Source organism: Ceratina calcarata, unplaced genomic scaffold, assembly GCF_001652005.2.
Source record: "Ceratina calcarata isolate Rehan_Ccalc_2016 unplaced genomic scaffold, ASM165200v1 scaffold475, whole genome shotgun sequence".
Classification (NCBI taxonomy): Eukaryota; Metazoa; Arthropoda; class Insecta; order Hymenoptera; family Apidae; genus Ceratina; species Ceratina calcarata.
This window is the reverse complement of record NW_017171678.1, coordinates 36146-47498: the sequence shown is the minus strand read 5'-3', so window position 1 is coordinate 47498 and position 11353 is coordinate 36146. Positions and strand designations below refer to the sequence as shown.

Below are 11353 nucleotides of genomic sequence, written 5' to 3'. Positions count from 1 at the left end.
TGAAAATTTTAATCATTATGTTTATGTTATGCGTTAAACAAGAGACAAATAGGAAATATGTATTGTTCTTGGAAATTACAATCTTTTTACTACTCAAATGGATTTATCTTTCATTTTAAGAAATACAGTGGAAGCAAATTTCAAAAAATGACAAATCTGTCTTCCTTTTAAGAAAATAATTTGACTTCCTTGAACATAAAAGAACATCCAATTTTAAGATGAATCTGTTTTTGCTATGGTTTGTAAACAAGAGATATTTATCTTTATTGGAAGAATTATAAGCAAACAACTGAGTAATTCATTTTATAAAATTGAGTATCATAAATTGGGAAACGAACTTCATTCGTTATTCACAAAACGATTTCTGTAGTCACGACTACGACTGTGCTTTCGTTATGACTTATAAACCAAACAAAAAAAGGGAATATACTGTCTTTGCCAAATAAAATTCTTTTACTACCAAAGAGACATTGTCTATCATTTTAAGAAGTACAGAAAAAACAAATTTTAAGAAATGACAAGTATGACTTCATGGTACTTATAAAGGTCCGTTAATTCATTCTTCTCTTTGTAATGAAAATTTTAACGACTGCGTTTTCGTTATGGTTTATAAACATAAAGAAACAAGGAAATATGTATTGTTATTGGAAATAAGTATTACTTTACTCCGAGAAAGGACTTGTCTTCCATCCCAAGATGTATAGAAAAAATAAGATTGAAAAGAAATAACAAATTTTACTTCCATTTATAAAAATTTTCTTTCATGACTATAAAAAAACATTTAATTAGAAGATTAATTTTTTTTCATTATGATTTGTAAACAAGAGGTACTTATTATTATTGGAATAATTATAAACGAATAACTGAGCAATTCATTTTATAGAATTCAATATCATAAATTGTAAAACGAACCTCCATCACTCGTTATCCAGGTAACAATTTCACTAGAGGGCTACGATTATTTTATTGCTACAATTCATTCGTTTTTGCACAAAGACAACTGCAATAATAGTAAATGTAAAGTGAACCTACACTCGGAGCGTTACAAAACCGATAAAATTCTTTCGCGATATTTAATGCCGAATCGTAACCAATAAAATAAATGTTTCTCTGTATAGCTTTCCACGCGGCGACGCGACGCGAGTTTTTCGGACGCCAAGCGCGGAAATATAAATTCGTTCTATGCGACATGCAATTTACTGCCCGTTCCCCAACGACGTAAAACGTAAACGACGGAATACGTAAATCTACCTTACTAGGAACCTAACCAATCTAACGTAAACCTATGCGCTTCACGTCTATCAAAGATTAATGCTAACCCATTACGGAGATGCTTCTATTCCTATGTATTTTGTCAAATATATTTCGTATGACTGCACGTTATGTAATCATATATTGGGTGTACAAATGTACAACAAAGTCTCAGCCGTTTGAAATCAGATAGCGTAACCAGTAAGTTATGGCGGCTAGTGTCAGATGTGAGATGTCATATCGTAAGGTTGCACATCTGTCAACAACATAACATCGAAATATTAGCGATTGTGTATCAGCGTCGTATATTTTTTTCGTGCGAAAATGTCGAATTTTGAGCTGAATAAACATCATTTGCGGAAGTTCTGATTTACTTCTTTAATTTGAAGAAATCTGGAGCTGAGACGCATCGATTGCTTGTAGAAGCATATGGTAAGGCTACATTAAGTGAGAGAAGTTGTCGTGAGTGGTTTCAAAAGTTTAAGAATGGTAAATTTGATGTCGAAGACAAAGAACGTAGTGGAAGGCCGAAAGTGTATGAAGACGCGGAATTGGAAGCATTATTGAATGAAAACCAATGATGAAAACGAATGAAATCATTACTGGGCCTCTCTACCAAGCTCAATTGCTGAGACTGAGACGAGCATTCAAGGAAAAACGCGCCCATTATTACTCCAGATAGGACAAAATCATTCTTTTGCATGATAATGCTCGTCCTCATATTGCGGCGCCGGCCAAAACCTCCTTGAAAACACTTAATTGGTGAGTTTTACCCCACCCGCCGTATTCACCAGATATTGTTCCTTCTGATTACTACTTGTTTCGATCGATGACGCATGGCCTGTCTGAGCAGCACTTCACATCATATGAAGATATAAAAAATTGGGTCGATTCATGGTTAGCGTCAAAAGATGAAGCGTTCTTCCGACGCGGTATTCGGATGCTGCCAGAAAGATGGGAAAAAGTAGTGGCCAGTAATGGACATTACTTTGAATAAAACATAAGATACCGTTCTTTCGCAATAAATGCTTAATTTAAGATGAAAAACAGCGGAAACCTACTTGTACTTCTAATATACATATACATCCTAAATATACACTGAATTAATAAAAACTATAGTTTGGAATGACTTGTTTATTAATTTCATGAAACATTGTTCTATTTATTATGTTTATCAATTTTAACAAGACGTGTTTGACTGAGTATTTATTTTTGAATAAAGTATAAAAAAATCAGCACATAATATGTATTTATTATAACAAGCACACTTATTATAACAACCAACAATTAGTATAATAATACTTCTAATCGTAGAGGTATATAGTATATTTTTATTATTACATTCCATATAACTCTTATTCATAAGCTACTCTTTAATTAATCTTCTACTTTCTACATGCAGCTTATCAATCACCTAAATATGATTTGTGCTTCAATAAGACACCACTGACAGACATCTATTTTTTTTAACAAATTGCATAATAAAATCAACACATAATAGATAATATTAAATCTTTTATTAAAGTTTTTATTATCACACTTTACATACATTTTCATAATATTTTTATTGATCGCTTTTAATATACTCGAGAATGCGTGCAGTTTATAAAAAGGAGTCGCGGCTGATTCATTGGTGACCGAGAGCAAAGCCACGCAGGCTGGCCGCGGCGTGTCTGCATAATCTCCCGAATACCTGAATATCCAGACGGCGGCGTTTATTCGCGCATACGCGAAAAGTGCATCGAACTCGAGAGAGCATTACCTATATTAAGCGGCCCTTGACATCGTCAAGCTATGTATAACCGCGAGCATTCGGCCGCGTTTAGACATTTTCGAGGCTTAGAAACATTAACCAGCGCAGCATCCCGGCGTCCAGTTAGGTATACCGCAAAGATTCGGAGTCTCCACCGTTATAAATATAACTTGAGGGGTGGTACTCGCTACCAAACCCGAAATAGTCTCCCTACGACTACCAAAATATATGGAGCTAGCCTTATTATTCGTGAACCTCAGATAAAATAATTAAGGTGAAGAAGAAACACAGGAACTAACCTAACATAACCTAACCTAATAATAATGTTTAAAACAAATGATATTATTATTATACACTACGGATTTTGATGTAAGAAATTTTTTTACCCTTCCAAGACAGTAATATGAATTGTTGACAGGTAGACTATAAACATTGAAGCAGCTTCTGAACGACCGTCCACGATATAGGCAATGTCGTAGTAGGGAGGCCGAACGAGAGAACTTGCCACAAATTCTAATAGCAGAGGACATAGAAGTAAAAAGATTAATAAGGCTCGAATTTATAGTCGCTTTCGTCGCTTCTCGCACTTGACACTCAGCTCTCAAGTGCGTCCCACCAATGTACACATTGTTATGTTTAAAAAGAAGTGAGAGTAGCGGAATAGCTACGCAATAGTTTTTCTCCTTTTCCGCTTCTTTCACTTCTTTTTCAAACATGAAGTATAAAACTTTTAGAATCTGAACATAACATAAATGTGTACATTGAACGCGGAACGGTTGGACGCACTTGAGTGCTGAGTGCCAAGTGCGAGAATCGACTATAAATTCGAGCCTAGGTCATTAGATGTGTACAAGTAGTGATAAGATTGAATGTAACAGGTCCACTGGTTGAAGATTTGAAATAAAATGCGAAAGATATAATATTGTAATGCCAATTGTGCAATTTATATAAATAATATAATGTGTCATAAATGGCGAAAGTGTAGATTAAGTGTATTACAAAAAGAAAACTGTAACATTCTCAATTGTTCCAAAGAATCGCTTGTAATAATAAGCAGACAACATAAAATACAATAGAGTCTCTCTATCTGTATTTTGTGTATTCTTGTTGCATGCATTTTTTATACCTTTGGCCAATGCAATTTTCCTATAAATTGAAGACAAGTTACCTTGAACATATTAATATTTATTAACTGACTATTCTAAGCAATGTACAATGAGCGTAGTTGTCATTTACTCTTAAAGTTGGTGCAACCTTAAAAATTCAATAACGATAATAATAAAATTTGCAGTATGAAAATCACAAATATTCACAGATAAACAATTCTATTAGCAATTTCTTTGGGACTGTAATTTTGACGAAATACTCAACGGTATATATTATTGCCCGTACACGAATATTTTCGAGCTGTTCGATTAACCGGGATGGCAGATGTGTTACATGAATAATTGAACCTATAATAACAAATTCAAGATACTATATTTAGGTATATAACCTACACATCCTTAAGTAGAATGTTTTAACGAATTTCATACATCCTGCATTCCATTATTATACTATAAAATAATAATATTTTTATCCAAAAGGAGAACATATTTTATACAAAATTTTATGAAAAACTTATCTACTAATGATTTAGTACAAAATTTTATGATTTACATATCTATACCACATCGTCATGTATCTCATTAAAAATATCTTTAATAAATTCGAACATTTTGAAAATGAACGAAGATATCATCTGGTATTACAGATAGAATCAACAATCTCAAGGAGTCAGCAACGCGAATGAGTGAGTGGCAGTCGAGTGGCGTCTCTTGTTGTCAGAAAAGTGAAGAGGGTAAACGACCTTAAAAGGGAGGAGGCGAGCGAAACGCTCGGGCTCAGACGGCCAATTAGGTCGTGGAAACAACTGCTTTCCATTTCTCGGTCGTCCCCAAATTCGTCGAAAGCAACACGAACGCGGTCACGGTGAATACGAGGAGTACAGTGAACAATTTGAAAAATTTATGTCAATCGTAACAAACGTACTCAATCAGTTACGTTTATATAAAACCAAGTAATTAAATTAAAGTCATCGTGTGTAAATAAATAAATAATATCTATGATCTTTAATTATTTAGCTTTAATATCAAATTTATGTATACTATGCATTTGAACAATTTGAATGACAATTTTTGCCCAATAAATCAATTCAAATAATTGCATGTAATATATTATCTGTAATATAAAGCAGAAGACTGCATGAAGAGCGAGAAACGAGGTATTGAAATGTTGCTTTGCAATAAGAGCACGATCCAGGTTCTTTCATCTGGAGCTCGTCGTAATTCGCGATAAGCGAACGAAGGTGTTACATAAATACCGATAATCTGCGGATCTCTTTTCTCCCTGTCTTCTTCGCCGAGGCTAGAGTCCCGATACTGCCGCGATTCGTTTAATGGATTTGGTCGCTAACGCACCGCTAATGAATTGCTAATGAGCGCGCCGGTTCACGGCCTCGTCTCGAAGATCTCGCGATCGCGTGATCAACGAACGGCGAAGGATACGTCTGCGAGACGTGGCACGTGACTAATAAGCATGATCCATCCTGGCAACCTCGACTTCTTTTCCGCCGACTAATAGGTTCTGAGGATTTTTCAATTGAAATCAACAGTAATGGCGTTTGTATTCAAGAGATTTAATATCATTCAATGGTCAATCCTCGTTCTAGATGAAAAACGATCATCGAAATCTTATTATACGATTTGAGAATGTCTGATCTTAAATGCAACTGATTGATTCCTGAATGGAATTGATTATAGGAAGTATTGAGAATAGATTATATTCGCATTAGGGGATGTAATATATCATTTGAAAGCACATTTCTTCGAGATTAAGAAACTTCATGAACTCCTCAACTTCTCTTGCATTTAATCAAACTTCTCTTACCTATCCACGTTAGTCGCAATTATATAAAAAAAATGATTAATTCAACTTTGCTTGAAGAACAAGCATAGACTGAATGTCACAATTTCTACTCATTGGGTTATTTTTCTATAATTTTAAGATAACATAAGATATTTTATATAGAATTTTCATTTTGTCTACAATTTTAAGGTAATGTAAAATACTCTGTAATTTTTATTCTACTTACAATTTCAAGGTGACATAAAATATTCTACAGTTTTTATTTCATCTGTCATTTGAAGGTAACATAAAATTATAGAAAAATACACCAATGAGTAGAAATTATGACGTGAACAGAAATTGGAATATTTACATTACCATAGAGAAAGCATGCGGGGCAATAAGCATACTGATGAACAGACTGCACATGTTTATGCATTTATGGAAATTCCCAATAATTTAAAGAAACAGTATGAAGTAACATATAATTAAATACAAAATATTCAAAGCAAAATACAATTTATAATAGTTAGTGGAGAGAACAAATGTTTATATGCATTTAGCTATTTTAATTTCATTTATAAAAATTTGCAGTTTACTAATAAACATTTTTCTTAGCCATTTCAGAAACTGTTTGAACTTCTCAACTTTTCTTGCTTTCAATCAAACTTCTTTTCCCTATGCACATTATTCATAATTATCCAAAAATATTTAAATTGAATTTTGCTTACAGAACAATAGATAGAATAAGCGTATCACAGAGAAAGCACGCAGGACAATAAGCATTTTCCTTATCCATTTGAAGAACTGTTTATACTTCTCAACTTTTCTCGACTTCAATCAAACTTCTTTTCCCTATCCACGTTATTCACAATTGTGCAAGAAGGTGATAAATTGAATTTTACTTATAGAACAATAGATAGAATTAGCGTATCATAGAGAAAGCACGCAGGACAATAAGCATTTTCCTTATCCATTTGAAAAACTGTTTGAACTTCTCAACTTCTCTAGACTTCAATCAAACTTCTTTTCCCTATGTATATTATTCATAATTATCCAAAAAGATGATAAATTGAATTTTGCTTACAGAACAATAGATAGAATAAGCGTATCATAGAGAAACCACGCAGGACAATAAGTATACTGATAAGCATTTTCCTTGTTCATTTAAAAAACTGCATTCGCATTCAACACAACCGGTTTCTTTTCATTGATAGCTATTGTTCGTTAAGATGAAATCGCAACGGTACCAGCGTTTTCAGGCCAACTCATTGGCATTGGAACGAGGCGAAAGAGACAGAGAGAGAGAGAGGGGGGGAGAGAGGGGGGGGAGAGAGAGAGAGAGATAGAGTAACTCCGTCGTCGCGGCTCTATTTAAAGTTCCCTCACGATTTGGCGTCGGAGCACGATTCGCTAACGATTCGCGTAATTTGCAATTCCTTCCTCGTCGTTCTTGCCTCGACGTCGAGCGTCCGCGATGTTTTCTTGTAACGACGTTGGTGGCCGGTTGGCTCTTTCGCTCGCGGAGATCTCGGGAGACCACGGTGCGTACTTATGTACATACAATCCGCAGCGCAAGCGGTGGAAGTGGCGAGGAACGGATCATCGGGGAAATTTAGAGTCGACCGGCTCGGGTTATTAGATGCCGGCGCGAATCGTCGCCCTTCAAATTCGAGGCATTCAACATTGAAACCGGCCCCTGTTTTACGGCCGAACCTTCTACACGACCCACATAAGCCATTACTTTTCATTTACGCGCTGCGGCTATCTTCTCCGACTGTCATTATTTCATGGGCTCGTTATGTCCGCGTTTAATTGGACCGATAGACGTTTGTCCGTATCCTGAAATGCTGGCTAATAAAATCTCGCTGTTTCAAATCCCTTCTCGGATATTTGACAGTTTTATAGTAGATCTTATGTAGGATACGGGAACAGTTCTTATTGTAACTTCTTTTAGTATCGCTTCAAAGAAAGTTATTTCAAAATTGTAAATCATAAGACGCTTTGGTTCAGAGTGTTCAATACAAAATCAAATATAACATTAATAATACTACAAATACAATTTTAATGTGCTACTCATTTATAACTAATGAATTTTCAAATTTTACACGTTGTTTACCAATGAAAGATTCATATAATCATCCTCACTAATTTCGTGTTTATCTTATATAAAATTCATGAAAAAAGAAGACAAAAGGGAATAGTTTAAAAGGTGTAAAGAAAAGGGAGAGAAGAATATTTACAAAGAGATAGTAACTCGTTAGGGGCACAGTGAGGCGGAAGAATGAAGATGGTTTACCTGAAAAGCTGAAGAAAAGAGATTTAGGGGCGCAATTACAGGGGCATACGATAGGGTAGGGAAATCCAATTTTAAACACAGATGTTATAACTACACAATTATAGAGAAGAGAGAAAACACTAGTGATCCTACAGTTAAGAGCAAAACTGAACACACGCTATTTAAAATTGAATACCTTTTAAAAATTGGACCAAACAACCTGAGTATTTTTGACTAGTCAAGAGGACTAATTTACTAAATTACGTGCATAAAAGATTGCAAAAAAATTGAAAATAAGTAAAAAGGTAAAGAAAAATGTGAAGGTCACGTTTTTCAACTTTTTTATCCGGAATTATAATGATAATTTAATCAACATATATTGATTATTTATATGAAATTAGTATATACTGAAAATTTTANATTACATAATCAATCTAATATTATGTGTAATTTTAATGCTTAACGGCCATAATACAGAGTACAGTATCAAAAATACGAAAATAGAACATAGACATTGAATATAGACGCATGAGAGGTCTTTTATTTTTCGGTTACTTCAGTACGTTTATTTACTTCCGGCTTTGACAGAAATAGCAGTGGATTGTCTGATCATTCCTTTGAAGATCATGTGGGTTAGTGGTAAAGTGGAATAGATATTGGGAAGACAGTGAAGGACGTGAGGGCGTTAGTTATCTGGAGAAGGGTAGAATGTGTAGAGCTACAGAAAAGAGATAGTATAGGGAAATACCAGATGAAAGAAGAACAGATAGAGCAATAGACTGGTGGAGAAAACTGAAGTAGAAGAAAGAAATTAGGAATACATATTAAATTGACAACGGAGTATTGGTAAGAATGATTATACTGAGTGGACAGAGTGAAGAATATTAACAAATGTATTGTTAAATGTTGTACGTTTTGTATTTTATGTTGTATATTATATGCTGTATGTTATATGTTTAAAGAATAACTTATTTACTGTTCTATGTACATCCTTCTTGTAAATAAGTAAATAAAGAAGCAAATAAGTTGTAATGTAAAAACTAAATTCTTTTTACAGCCAGAAGACTGAAAATCAATAGATGTAATAAAAAATTCATGAATTAATCAAGTTTGAATTATATAAACTTATTCTACGTCTTTTTGCTCATCATGTATTATTAGCGTCAGTTTATTTTATGTTTGGGAAGCTGAAAGGCTAGGGCACTCCTGTTTTAATTAGAAGATATTGACGTAGGATAGAAGTGAAATTTTCTATAATGCAGAATATTGTATATTATATTATTATACTCTTAGCAAATGCTGACTAATAAAATCTGACTTTTTCAAATTCCTTTATAGTGTTGAACAATTTTATAGTATACTTGAGTTCACGAGAGAACAAACCCGTTTGACGCAGCTTGGAGATAGTAACCGAATACATAACTCCGAGTAGTGGCGACGATATGAACAGCATTAAAGAAAAAGAGAGTTGCGTACAATGATCGAAAACTGATCTTTGCGTCTCTCGTGGTAGCAGCCACAAATTCTATTTTTATACACGGTAGGATTTGGTATATGATGAATTTAATTCTTTTTGAAATCACTTGTTTCGTACGAAGTTACAGTTACGTCCGAATCGTAGATCATAAAATGCTTTTAAAAGATAATAGGCTGTTATAGGATTTCATGTTCGTATTTAATTGGACCGGTAGCCATTGTGATCTGGTCTTTTGTCAAAGTCCCACAATCCGGGCTAATAAAGTCACTTCTTCAAATTTTTTTATAGAGTTGGAGAATTTCTATTCTAGTTATTTCTATATTCCAATTTTATGGGATAGGGGAATCTTTTTGTTTCATAATGAATCTAACTTCTTTTGGTACTGCTTGTTTCTTATAAGAGCGGCAAGTCAAAGTTGTAGATTATAGGATATTTTAAAAGATATGAAACAGCAGCTTCCATAAATCGTTTTAACACAAGCCGTATATCTTTGAAAGACAGGCTGACACTCTTCCACGAAATCATTTTCGATCGTTCTGAGGGAACGGATTAACAAAATTACTCTTACTGAGAAACCACTGCGGCGAGAGAGTGCTTGAAACGAGCGGTCAGTGGATTCGTTACCTTGAACCATCGCCAAGAAACGGTTGAAAGAAAACTTGAGAGATACGTACCTAAAACAAAAAAGACACACCGTACTATAAATAACAGTCCTCGTAATAAATATAAGTTAACGTAATTAATAATCAACATCAATAAGTAAAATCCATAATCATTAAAACTGTATGTAGTACATAATTAGACTGCGGATTTTCATGCAAACTAAATCANCTGTTTTCGCTATGGTTTGTAAACAAGAGATATTTATCTTTATTGGAAGAATTATAAGCAAACAACTGAGCAATTCATTTTATAAAATCGAGTATCATAAATTGGGAAACAAATTTCATTTGTTATTCACAAAACGTTTTCGTTATGACTTATAAACCCAACAAGAGAATGGAATATATTGTCTTTGGCAAATAAAATTCTTTTACTACCAAGAAGACATTATCTCTCATTTTAAGAAATACAGAAAAAACAAATTTTAAGAAATGACAGGTATGACTTCACAGTATATTATGGTTATTTTATAAAAGTCTTAATAAACTGTATAATATTAAAAAAAAATAATTATATATTTCATTAAATGAATAATTTAACTGTATTCTTCTAGATGAGATAAATAAAATTTATTTTTCTATGTCACGAATGATGGAATATTCCACGTCGTGCAACCATAGTTTACTAACTATAGTTATCGATCGTTTTATATCATTGTTCGTCGGCAATGCGCCCAAAGCAGTTAAGGGATGGAAGTAGATACAAAGTAAAGGAAAGAATCCGATGGCATGACGAGACTTGAACGTCGCGAAAGATCATTAAACCGTCTCGTTCCCTTCGAAACTTGGACCGATGCTCGAGAATTTCTGCTTTTATGATTCTTAAATTGGTTCCTGCGGTCGTTTACGGCTCGCCTTTATTCGACTGAAAATGCGTAATGTCCTCACGACGTTCGAAATCCGATTTTGCATCGTTCATGTATTTACTGTGAATATTGAAATTCTGTGCTTTTCCAAAAAAGGCAGAAAAATGTTAAAAAAAGTCGATACTTACATTAACTGAATTTTTTATACTATATTTTATGACTTTTTATTATAAAAGTTTA

General features: G+C 33.8%; 1 long non-coding RNA gene across 1 annotated transcript; it reads left to right on the top strand.

Moving 5' to 3' along the window:
- Positions 1–1484: 1484 nt before the first annotated feature.
- On the top strand, positions 1485–2342 carry LOC113464666 (uncharacterized). Its single transcript, XR_003389513.1, has 3 exons — positions 1485–1683; positions 1759–2013; positions 2105–2342. It is a non-coding gene; the product is annotated as an uncharacterized LOC113464666 (long non-coding RNA).
- The last annotated feature ends 9011 nt before the right edge of the window (positions 2343–11353 follow it).